At 35.5% G+C, this 12,472-nt stretch overlaps 1 protein-coding gene across 1 annotated transcript in view; it reads right to left on the bottom strand.

Moving 5' to 3' along the window:
* The window catches only part of LOC150100276 (uncharacterized), a 127,183-nt gene that overhangs the window by 113,298 nt on the left and 1,413 nt on the right, over positions 1-12,472 (bottom strand). The gene's annotated exons all lie outside the window — the stretch shown is intronic.

The following is a 12,472-nucleotide window of genomic DNA, read 5'->3' as shown; positions in this document are numbered from 1 at the left end:
GAGGCTTTAGAAAAAGCAACTGACACAATGAAAAATTGGTCCTTGTTGGGGATCTAAATAGTAGAGTAGGAAATGATTGTGAGACATACAAAAATATTTTGGGAAAATTTGGAGAAAAGAGCAAAGCTAATAATAATGGCAAATATCTGTTGGATTTCTGCTCAGGACATGGACTGGTTATTACTAACACCATGTTCCAACATAAAAATGTGCACAAATTCACATGGAGAGAAGAGGCTAGGAATAAGAAAAGTCTCATTGACTATGTTATTGTTGATAGTGATGTTTTCTCCCTGGTGCAGGACACCAGAGTGTACAGAGGATTTGAAATTGGAAGTGATCACTATTTAGTCTTGAGCAGGATAAAATTGAATTTCATATTGAAAAGAATAACATGTAAGAAAGTTTTAAAGCGAATTAAAGTTGAGCAGCTCTCAGATGTGAACTGTAGACTAAAATACAGAAATATTATTGAAAAGAAAATGAAAGAGTTTGAGAACAGGAATCAAACCTTGGAGATTCAGTGGCAAACTCTGAAGGAAACATTGATTGATTCTGCCAGAGAGGCATGTGGTGAGGTTGTGTGCAAGGATAAAAAAATCAGAACTCCCTGGTGGACACAGGAAGTTAAAGAGGCAGTGAAGGAAAAGAAGAAAGCATATCAAAAGTTCCTGGCAAATAAGTCAGCTTTTACTCTTACAGAATACAGAGACAAATGTAAGAAAGCTAAACAGTGTGTAAAACTAGCTAAACAAAAGTCATGGGAGGACTTTGGCAAGAATATAGAAAATAAATATCAAGAAGGTGGCAAAACATTCTGGAGGTTGTTGAAGAAGCTTAGGAATGGAGGAAAGAGTGCTGTAAAAGGAATTAGAGATGATAAAGGTGAAATGAAAACAGGAGAAAAAGATATCCTTGAAGTATGGAGTAATTACTTTGAAAAACTGCTAAATGAAACAAGCAGTGATGACAGCACAGTGATAAAAAACACTGACCAGGCATGCAGTCAGGAATACATATCCATACTTGAAGTAGAAAAAGCCATCAAAGGCTTGAAATGTGGAAAGGCAGCAGGAGTAGATGATATTCGACCAGAAATGCTGAAGTATGGTGGTATAAGAGTCTTACAGTGGCTGCACTGCATAGTTCAGAAAGCCTGGACAGAGGGACGAATTCCCGATGATTGGAGTAGAGCTCTCATAGTACCCATATATAAAAAGGAAAATAAAACTGAATGTGAGAATTACAGAGGTATTTCCCTACTGAGTGTTCCTGGCAAGATCTATGCAAGTATACTTGAGAAACGGTTGAGAAGAATTGTGGAAGAAAAGCTTGGTGAAGAACAAGCTGGGTTCAGGCCAAATAGAGGCTGTCAGGATCAGATCTTCACTTTACGACTAATAGTCGAGAAAGCATGGGAATATAACAAAGATCTGTATTTAAGTTTTGTCGATTTGGAAAAGGCATATGACAAGGTGCCAAGAGAGAAGCTATTCAATACGCTGCAGTTATATGGTGTAAATGGGGCATTATATCAAGCAATACTTAGTCTTTATTTGAGTTGTGAGTCAGCAGTTAGAATTGAAGGAAGTACAGGAAGATGGTTTAATGTTAAATCTGGTGTGAGACAAGGATGTACATTATCCCCTCTGTTATTCATTATCTATATGGATCACATTATGAAGGAATGTGGTATTAAACCTGATATCAAAATTGGAGATGTTAATGTCAGCTCTTTGCTTTATGCGGATGATGTTATACTTCTAAATAAATCCGCTACAAGTCTGCAAGATTCTCTGACTAAATTGAATAGCTGTTGTAATAGATATGGTATGAAGGTCAGCAATAAAAAGACAAAGACAATGAAAATAGGCAGAATCATTGAAAATGTCAACTGTGCTGTGAATGGAGAACCTGTGGAACAAGTAAAACATTTCAGCTACTTAGGCACAATTTTTAGTGAAGATGGTAAACTAAATATAGAAATAGACAACAGAATCAGCAAAACTGGTATCGTGGGAAGTCAATTGAATAAATTCATATGGAATAAGAAAGAAATTAGTCGAAACACTAAATTAGCTGTATACAAGACTGTGTTCAAACCAATTTTAACTTATGGATCTGAGAGCTGGGTCAGAAGTAAAACACTTGACCAAAGACTAGAGACCGCAGATATGAGAGTCCTGAGAAAGATTAGACGCGTGAACAGATGGCATCAATGGCAATATCATATTAAAAATGAGGATAGTAGGAAAGAACTTGACATTGTCAGCATCCAGGAATGCGTTAGCAGAGCTAATCTCAGATGGTATGGTCACTTAAATAGAATGGGAGAGGAAAGATTAGCAAAACAAGTGTTCTCTGCCAAGTTGGCAGGAAAACGACCCAGAGGAAGACCAAGATATAGGTGGATTGATACGGTACAAAGTGCCTTAGACAATAGAAATATAAGATCTGATAATGTTGGAGTCTTGACAAGTAACAGACTGATTTGGAGGAAAATTGTAGATAGGAAGTTAGTAATGATGTAATTTTTTCATGTAGTACTGTCATATCCTGTACACCCCTTGAGGGTACATGGCAGGAATTTGATGATGATGATGATGATGAGCAACATGCTTTCACATATTATTCATATAAATTAGAACAAAACAGTACAAATGGTGGCCAATAAGGATTGAAATTATTGCTTAGATTGAAATTTTAACTTATGGATCTGAGAGCTGGGTCAGAAGTAAAACACTTGACCAAAGACTAGAGACCGCAGATATGAGAGTCCTGAGAAAGATTAGAGGCGTGAACAGATGGCATCAATGGCAATATCATATTAAAAATGAGGATATTAGGAAAGAACTTGACATTGTCAGCATCCAGGAATGCGTTAGCAGAGCTAATCTCAAATGGTATGGTCACTTAAATAGAATGGGAGAGGAAAGATTAGCAAAACAAGTGTTCTCTGCCAAGTTGGCAGGAAAACGACCCAGAGGAAGACCAAGATATAGGTGGATTGATAGGTACAAAGTGCCTTAGACGATAGAAATATAAGATCTGATAATGTTGGAGTCTTGACAAGTAACAGACTGATTTGGAGGAAAATTGTAGATAGGAAGTTAGTAATGATGTAATTTTTTCATGTAGTACTGTCATATCCTGTACACCCCTTGAGGGTACATGGCAGGAATTTGATGATGATGAGTAACATGCTTTCACATATTATTCATATAAATTAGAACAAAACAGTACAAATAGTGGCCAATAAGGATTGAAATTATTGCTTAGAGTCCTAATGTAAAGGTTTGATGGAGAACTTGAAGAACTTAAGTGAGCTGAATGTGTGCCATGCAAATTCTTTGGATTTTTATGCCACCATTATTGTTCAGATTAGAATGGTTGATCAAAACTTCACAGGTTCTTTAAATTCATATCAGGTTTTTGTATGATTTAAGGAACAGGTATCTTTCCAATTAATTTGGTGTAGGGTGTTATCTGAGAGGCCTGCTTTACCAAAATTGTTAATGTGTCTAGGATCTTTTTTTTATGGATAGGAATTATGTGCCCGGTTTCATCAATATAAGATAAGTTACAGGTGCAATGGATTCGGTATACCCCCCCCTTGGCCGACCAGTGGGGGGGCTTGGAGGTGTTGAATGTTTTTTTAATTTTACAGATGGTTTAGCATTAAGATTGTAATGATGTAGAATTCTATTTTTGATAATATCAGATAATAATTATTCTATTATTTATCTGATAACCCTTTAATATAATTTTACAGATGGTTTAGCATTAAGATTGTAATGATGTAGAATTCTATTTTTGATAATATCAGATAATAATTATTCTATTATTTATCTGATAACCCTTTAATATATGGGATAGCTATGATTTTAGTGTAATCTATATTATTTGCATTTTTTCATGCAAATAAATAAATAAAATGAAGTTTTATGAAGAACTTGATTGACGATTTTTTGCTACAGTCATTATTTATAAATTATTACTAATAATTTGTAATTCTTGTTTAAGAGCCCCGTTTATTAGAGCAAATTGTTATAGTTCTGTTCTCTGAGGATGTTAATGACTCCACGTTTTTGTGAAAGGTGGCAATAGATTTAAAGTGCATATATATTGGCCAAATGTAAGGCTTGCAGTAGACAGTGAAGGAGAGATTGCCTGAGGGAAGATGTGTGACCAATCATCATCATCAAGCTTGTCAAGGATTTAGGATTTAGAGTGGCTTATTCCAGTCTTAGAAGTCATCGTTGAATCTCTTAAGAGGGTTTCCTGGTTTTCTTTTCCCTAATGGTTTGTGAGGAGTAAAATCCAAGCCACACCTCTATGCGATGGCTTTGGGAAATGCTGGTAGGCTACCCTTCCTCCAATAGGTGAAGATGGCTGGTGAAGCATATTAGGGCCAATCACCTGATATGTGGATAACTTCAGATTACAAAAGGAAACAACAATCCAAAATGAAACCACAGAGCACACTTCAATTGTCCCCCTATGATGGCTGGAGGTCAAAGCCCACGGGGGAACCTTCAGCCTGATGAAGGAAAGAAGCGCTCTAAACACTATTTCTGGAAGAAACCCATAATCATTTCAACATATAATGTTCGCACCCCTCCTAAAATGTGCAAATTTTATGAACTTTGCAGAGGAGCAGAGGCAGAAAACATGGATGCAATCTGCATACAGGAGCACTGATGGAAAACCCACCTGGCTTTCAATGAAATCAGGTCCCCTAATCGTTATTGGCCTTTGGTGTACTCATCTGCAGATTAATCTGGAAATGGTGGAGTCTGAATCCTAGTAAACAACAGAGTCAAAAATATTGTATTAATAGAAAGTGCTTCAAAAAGAATAATAGCTATTACAATAAATGCAAACCCAAAAATAGCAATTACATGTGCATATGCATCTACTGAAGCAGAGGATAAAGACAAAGAAACCTTCTATCCCAAACCTAGTCAACTATATTACCAAAATACCTGCACAATGTGTACATAGTTAGAGAGGATTTCAATGCACAAATCGGAAAAGATGTAGCTGGAAACACAAAAAACATAGGATAATACACCTATAGTTCGCCCACCGATTAGAGATTCTTCAACATTTCTGCGCATGTCAGAAAAAGGAGAATCCATTCCAATAATAGGGTAATCAGTCCGTATTGTGGGATGAGTTGTTTATTATTATAGGTCGGAAAATTAACTTCTCTTTTATGATTATTGTAGTTAACTATGTTGCTTGTATAGCAGTTGGAAAATTTTACCTATAAAAGCACATGATTTCGCGTGTTGGCGACCAATTCGTACGTCCTTCATTTCTTTCTCCCCTTCAGCATGAATCGATTATTCTTGGCAAGACGCCAAGCAGAGACCCACAAACGGTGGGCGAACTATACCACAACTCAACCAAGAAAAACGGCCATTGGACTTTTGTAACTCTCAGAACCTGATATCTCTTCAATCAATATTTCCAAACAAATTAGAAAGAAAATGGACCTGGCAACATCCCAATGGAACTAAGACTCAAATTCATCACATCTTAATAAATGACAAATGGATAAGGTCAGCCCAAAACTGTCATGCATACAACAGATAACAAGAACAGCCACCCACAAGCAGTATCAAATGATAACACAGACAATATATTTAAAGCAATAACTAGCGTCATTCATCAAGCAGCCTCCCAAACATTTCTTCAATCAAACACAAAAAACGTAGATAAAGACTGGGTAACCAAAGAAACAAACTCACTGATTTACAAGCACAATAAAATAAAACTCAAAGTAAAAATCCAAGATTCCCTTTGAACTAAAGCAACTAAACACAGAAGTGTATGAAGCGCTCTCAAAAGCAGTGTCTCAAAAAAGAAGGGTAACCAGTAGAGTGCCCTAGGTTCTGTTCTTGGGCCCCTGCTGTTTAACTTGTTGGTAAATGATATATAATGTGGACTGACTGGAGATCTTCAGTTATTTGCTGATGATGCAAAGTTGGGAAGAATTATAAATAGCGCTGAATCCCTTCAGGAAGATTTGAATAGACTTTTTACTTGGACAAAAAGTGGGGTTGAAGTTTTAATATCAATAAGTGTAAGGTGTTGCATTTTGGAGTGCAGAAATATAAGGTCATGTACTATATCAATGGTGCCATACTGCAGGAAGTGGATGAAATTAGAGATTTGGGAGCGATGGTTGATAGCAGACTGAAGTTTAAAGGGCATATTGCTGGGGGTTGCACATTGTTCTGCTATGATAAGAAGTACTCTAACATGTAAGGATAAGGAAATGGTTGCGCCACTGTATAAGGCACTGGTCAGACCACACTGGACTATTGTGCTCAGATCTGGTCACCTACTGAAGCAGCAGATAAAATTTTTCAATGTGATGTGAAGATATTGGAGAGGGTCCAGAAACGAGTGACTAAGACAATATTAGGAGTTTGGAATGTTGGCTATGCAGAGAGAGGTTGCAGAGTTTGGTGGATAGGAGGAAGAGAGGTGATATGATAGAGACATTTAAATTAGTGAGAGAATTTTATCAGATTAATCCAGAGGGGGATTATAAAAACAATAGAAGCTGAGAAGGGAAGAACCAGAGCTCATTCCTGGAGGTTATGTGAAAGTGTAGTGAAGAAGGGTGTGAGGAGTAGATTTTTTACATGGAGAATTGTCAGTGAATGGAATGCATTACCAGAATGTGCTGTTAATGCAAGGAGTGTTAAGGACTTTAAGATTGTATATGATAAATATGTTGTTAGATGAATGAACCTCCCACGATGAGTCTGTCGACTCCATGGAGGATGTAATAATAATAATCATAATAATCATACTTAAATGTTTCAAAATCTTATACATTCGGTCTTATTTTATATAAATCATGTTCAAAATTAGAAACAAATTTGTTCCATGATTCTCTATGTCTTTTTCTAACTTCTCTTTTAGTTATGGCTCTTATTTTTTTATGAGGGTGGTCTGAAAAGTTCTCAGCCTCAAACATAGATGGCAACACTATCGATAAGCATCCATGTGAAATTGTAAGTCATTCTATGAAGAAATTTGTTTTATACAGCTGTCTGAAGCATAAACGTTGTCTGTCTCCCTTGAAATGGCTAAAATTGAGTATTGATGTTATAAAATTCTTTGTAAAAGACGGTTTAACGCCAAAAGAAATTCATTCGAAGTTCATAAAAGTTTATAGGTACTCTTCTAATTCCTTTTCAATAATTAAGAAATGGGCTGCCGAGTTTAAACATGGCCATACCAGCCTTGAAGATGATCCATGTGAAGGATGTCCAAAAAAGTGTAACATTAGAAATCATTGATCAAGTGCACAATATCGTATTGGATGACCGGCGAGTAAAAGTGCGTGAAATTGCTGAGACTATAAGCATTTCAAAAGCACGTGTAGAATATATTTTGCATGAAGAATTGCAAATGAAAAAGCTTTGCGCAAGATGGGTGCAACGCTTATTCACAGCAGATCAAAAACGCACTCGCATGAAAATATCTGAACAGTGCTTGGAGCGTTTTAACAAGAATAAAATTGATTTTGTGCATCTATTGATTTTTATGGATGAGACTTGGATTCAACGTTATACACCAGAATCCAACCAGCATTCAAAAAAGTGGACAGAAGCCCATTGTTCAGCACCAAAAAAGACAAAGTTGGTTCTATCAGCAGGAAAGGTCATGGCATCAGTGTTTTGGGATGCTAAAGGCATTTTGTTTATTATCTTGAAAAAGGGTAAAATAATAACCAGAGAATATTATTCCGATCTGTTAACCAGGCTAGATGAAAAAATTCAGAGAAAAGTCCTGGTTTGCAGAAGGAAAAAAAATCATCATTCATCAGGACAATGCACCTGCCCACATAAGTGTTTTGGCAATGGAAAAATTAAGATATCTGCACTATGATTTGTTGGAACATCCCCCCTATTCCCCAGATTTTAGCTTCCTCTGTCTCATCCCAAAATTAAAACTGTTCCTCGCAAGTCAACATTTTTCTTAGAATCAAGAGGTGATTGCAGCTGTAGAGGAGTATTTTGCAGATCTTACTGAGAACCCCTACAGGGGACAGGATAACGGTAGTGGAGCATTGCTGGAATAAACATATTAGTCTTAAGGGAGATTATGTTAAAAAATAAAAATAATTTTGAAGTTATAAATTCGTTTTTTCATTGTTAGGTGAAGATAAGTGTTTTGGCAATGGAAAAATTAAGATATCTGCACTATGATTTGTTGGAACATCCACCCTATTCCCCAGATTTTAGCTTCCTCTGTCTCATCCCAAAATTAAAACTGTTCCTCGCAAGTCAACATTTTTCTTAGAATCAAGAGGTGATTGCAGCTGTAGAGGAGTATTTTGTAGATCTTACTGAGAACCCCTACAGGGGACAGGATAACGGTAGTGGAGCATTGCTGGAATAAACATATTAGTCTTAAGGGAGATTATGTTAAAAAATAAAAATAATTTTGAAGTTATAAATTCGTTTTTTCATTGTTAAGTGAAGAACTTTTCAGAACACCCTAGTATATTCTATTTCATCTCCTAATCTTTTACTGCTTAACCATTTATGATATGCTTCTTTTTTCATTTTTGATTATTTCTTTGCGTCATCCCATATCTTCAGTTCTTTCTTTTTATCGAATTTTTTGGTCTTTCCTAAGCTTTCATTTGCTGCTGTATTTAGCATCATTTTTAAATTAAACCATTCTATTTCTTCATTTTGTTTTATTTTATCTAAATATTGGTTAATTCTTTGTTCACATAGCCATTGTATAATCTAGTTTTATAAACAAATGTTTTAAATTTTCTTTTTGTTCTTGTTATTTGTAGCCATTTAGGTGATAATCTTAATTTTATTTTAAATGAGGAAGTGGTCGTTTCACTACTTAGTTCACATCCTATGTGAGCTCTAACATTTAAAGAGACCTTTGATGTCTTTTCATTTAAGATAAAGTAATCTAATATTGATTTCCATCCTCTTGCTGCCCAGGTATATTTATGTATATCTTTATGTTTACAGAAAGAATTCATTCTTTTAAGATTATTATAAACTACAAAGTCAATCAAATTTTTACCGTTCCTGTTTAGAGTATGTTCTCCACATATTCCTATATTATTAATTTTCGTGTTTCCAATTCTTGCATTTAAGTCTCCTGCTAATATTACATAATCATTTTTATTTATTTTATAACTGATTATAAAATTCAATATTAACATCTTCTCTTCCTTCTTCTGGGGCATATAAAACCAATTATTGTTTAAATAATCTACTTTTAAGCCTAAAAATAGACAGGTTATTTAACCTCTAACTTCTATTATTCGTTATATTTTAACTGTTTTTTTTTAAAGGGAATTATGAATCCAAATCATAACACCTGCTTATGCTCTTTGGTCTCTGTCAACTCCACTATATATTACATTAAAATTTTCAATTCTCATGGTTCCTTTTAATTTCTTTTTTGTTTCAGTGATTACTGCTATTTGAAAATTTCTTTCACTTAATATTTTGTCTAATTTTATTTCTTTATATGCTATTCCACTTAAGTTTCAGTTTGCTATATGTATTATATTTGTCGCTTCCGTTTTACCTTTTCAATTTCAATTTCGTTTTACCTTTTCATTTTCCATAGATTCATTTCAATTATCTTTCTCTGTTGGCTTAAAAGTAGATTAATGTTCTCCATGTCAGGTGACTAGCCTGGCAATGGATAGTCCAGTGGTAGGGCTGCTATCTTAAGGCTTCTGAACTAACCCTCTTCCAACTTTAAATCTATAGGAGGAATAGAGTACATTGAAGGGGAAAGAGTAGATTATAGTAGAATAAAGTAGAATTATACTAGAATAGATTAGAGTAGATTATAGAGGGGACATACATATATATGCCAGAAATGCAAAAACCCACAGCTGGAGAGTAGACTAATGAAACTCTAGCAGCCCTTATGAATGAGCTGCCACTGCCTTCAACTATACTTGAAGGTTAAAGGGTTATCAGATAAAACAGAATTCTACACCATTACAATCTTAATGCTACTTTTAAACCATCTATAAAATTAAAAAAACATATTCAACTCCTCCAAGGATCCTCTCCTCCCCCCATGGCTCACCCTGGGATATATACTGAATCCACTGCACCTGTAACTTACCTTATATTTGGTGAAACTGGATACATAATTCTTAATCATAAAAAAAAAAAGAACACAAATAACATATTAAATTAAAAAATTTTAGTAAAGCAGGCTTCTCAGATTATGCTCTACACCCTACAACTAACTGATTGAAAAGGAACTTGTTCCTTACATCATACAAAAACCTAGTATGAATGCAAATTTAAAGAAACCTGTGAAATTTTGATCAACCATCCTAATCTAAACAATAATGGTGGCATAAAAATGCCAAGAATTTGGATGTCACACATTCAGCCTACTTAAGTTCAAGTTCTCCAGCAAACCCTTACTTTAAGGCTAAGCAATAATTTCAGCCCTTACTGGCCATCATTTATCTGTTTTGTTCTAATTTCTGTGAAAACATGTTGCTCTCTAGCTTCATATATCTTTTAAATGATTTGTAACCAAACAGATAATAAGACTCTAGCTTCTTTGATGTAGTAATTTTTTTTTTCCCCTTAGAGGTCAGGCCAGTAGTGTTAATGGCTGACCAAATTGCTGCGACTTTAGCATACTATGTTGATTGTAACGTAGCTTATTTCTTTATGTATGCATGTGGGTGGGTGTACTCCAAATGATGGCATTGATATGAAGGTCGAAACTTCAGGTGATTATTTTGATTTATATTAAACTGAAGTTTTACTACAACATGGTAGCTGTTTCCATAATTTTTAATAATGAACAGAAAAATCTAATTCTGAATCCTGTCTAGGATGTGAAGAACTATATCAGGGGTTTTCAACTGAAGGTGACTTAGTCTCATATGAAGATGGCAAGGCTTTTTCCTCACCAAAACTCAGGATTTTCATCCCACAAACCAGAATTGGTCAGAAGAACACATAATTGACAGTCCTAATACACAGTGCAGATAAGACTGATTGCCCTATAAAAACACTGTTTCCAAGAAGCCAAGTTAGTTAGTCATAACAAGCCATTGAATTAACACACAAGGGAAAATGGAACCAACAAAAAGAGAAATTTAATCTTTTAACATGTTCGCTGCCATGCTACTTCGGCATAGTCTATTCCCGTACGCCAAGCAATTTCACTTCTTCAAGGTCATTACGGTAATCTCGTTGCCGGTGGTAAGCATCATCCGAGTATACTCGTACAGTAATCTCGTTGCCGGCAGTAAGCGTCATACGAGTATACTTGTAGCTGGCTTGTGTGGCTGGTTTACCAACTACAAGTATACTCGTAGTTGACAGCGAACGTGTTAACTTGATATTATTATTATTATTATTATTATTACGGGTATCTCCATGGAGTCAGTAGACTCATCGCGGGAGACCCAAACTAGCAAAACAATATCTGTCATATCTCTTCTTGAATTCATTTACAGACGAAGAGCTCACAACTAAGTCAGGCAATGAATTCCACTCATTCACCACCCTCCAGGCAAAAAACCTTGTTCTGACACCTTTGTTAACCACACTCTTCTTTAATTTCCAGAGATGACCTCTTGTTCTTCCATCACTATCACACAGCTGAAACATTTCCCCTGCATCAATCCTATAAAAACCTTTTAGTAATTTGAATGTTTCTATCATATCCCCTCTTCTTCGCCTATCAACCAATCTCTGCAATCCACAAGCTCTCAATCTATCAATGTAGGGAGCATTTTTTATATCACTCACCAACTTGGTCACTCTTCTCTGAACCCTCTCCACAGCCTCCTTATCTCCAAGGAATCCAGGTGACCAGACCTGAGCACAGGTCTGGTCACCTGGATTCCTTTCCAGTGGGAGCCAGACTCAGAAGAGATATCAAGGTTGATATAATGCAGAAATCATATATTTCCCACATACAAGTGGAAAGGTGTCACACCTTATTATTAAATTACTTTGAATTTGCTGAGTTTTCCACTTGGTTATAAATGAAATTAACCATGCCAATATGAACAATACATCCTCACTGTAAGCTTCTTAAATAAGATCAGATACAGAAAATTAAGTATTAACATAAAGAAATTATATTATTGTTTAATTCTTTATCCAAGTGTAAACAAACAAAGTTTACACATGGAGTATCTTCACAACTAGGTAACTTGCATATGGAAGTTACCTAGTTGTGAAGGTAACTTGTATATGGAAGCTAATGACTTCACATTAATTGCCTTAGTATCCAATTATGCAAACCACATATCCTGTCAGGTGTATATAATGCTATGCATTATGGGAAGGGTTCCTATCCAGTGGGAGCCAGACTCAGAAGAGATATCAAGGTTGATATAATGCAGAAATCATATATTTCCCACATACAAGTGGAAAGGTGTCACACCTTATTATTAAATTACTTTGAA

Source organism: Typopeltis vanoorti, chromosome 13 (assembly GCF_054136105.1).
Source record: "Typopeltis vanoorti isolate ZY-2024b chromosome 13, IOZ_Tvanoo_1.0, whole genome shotgun sequence".
In the NCBI taxonomy this organism is placed as follows: domain Eukaryota; kingdom Metazoa; phylum Arthropoda; class Arachnida; order Uropygi; family Thelyphonidae; genus Typopeltis; species Typopeltis vanoorti.
Note: the sequence above shows the minus strand (reverse complement) of the source record. Positions and strands in the feature narration are given on the sequence as shown.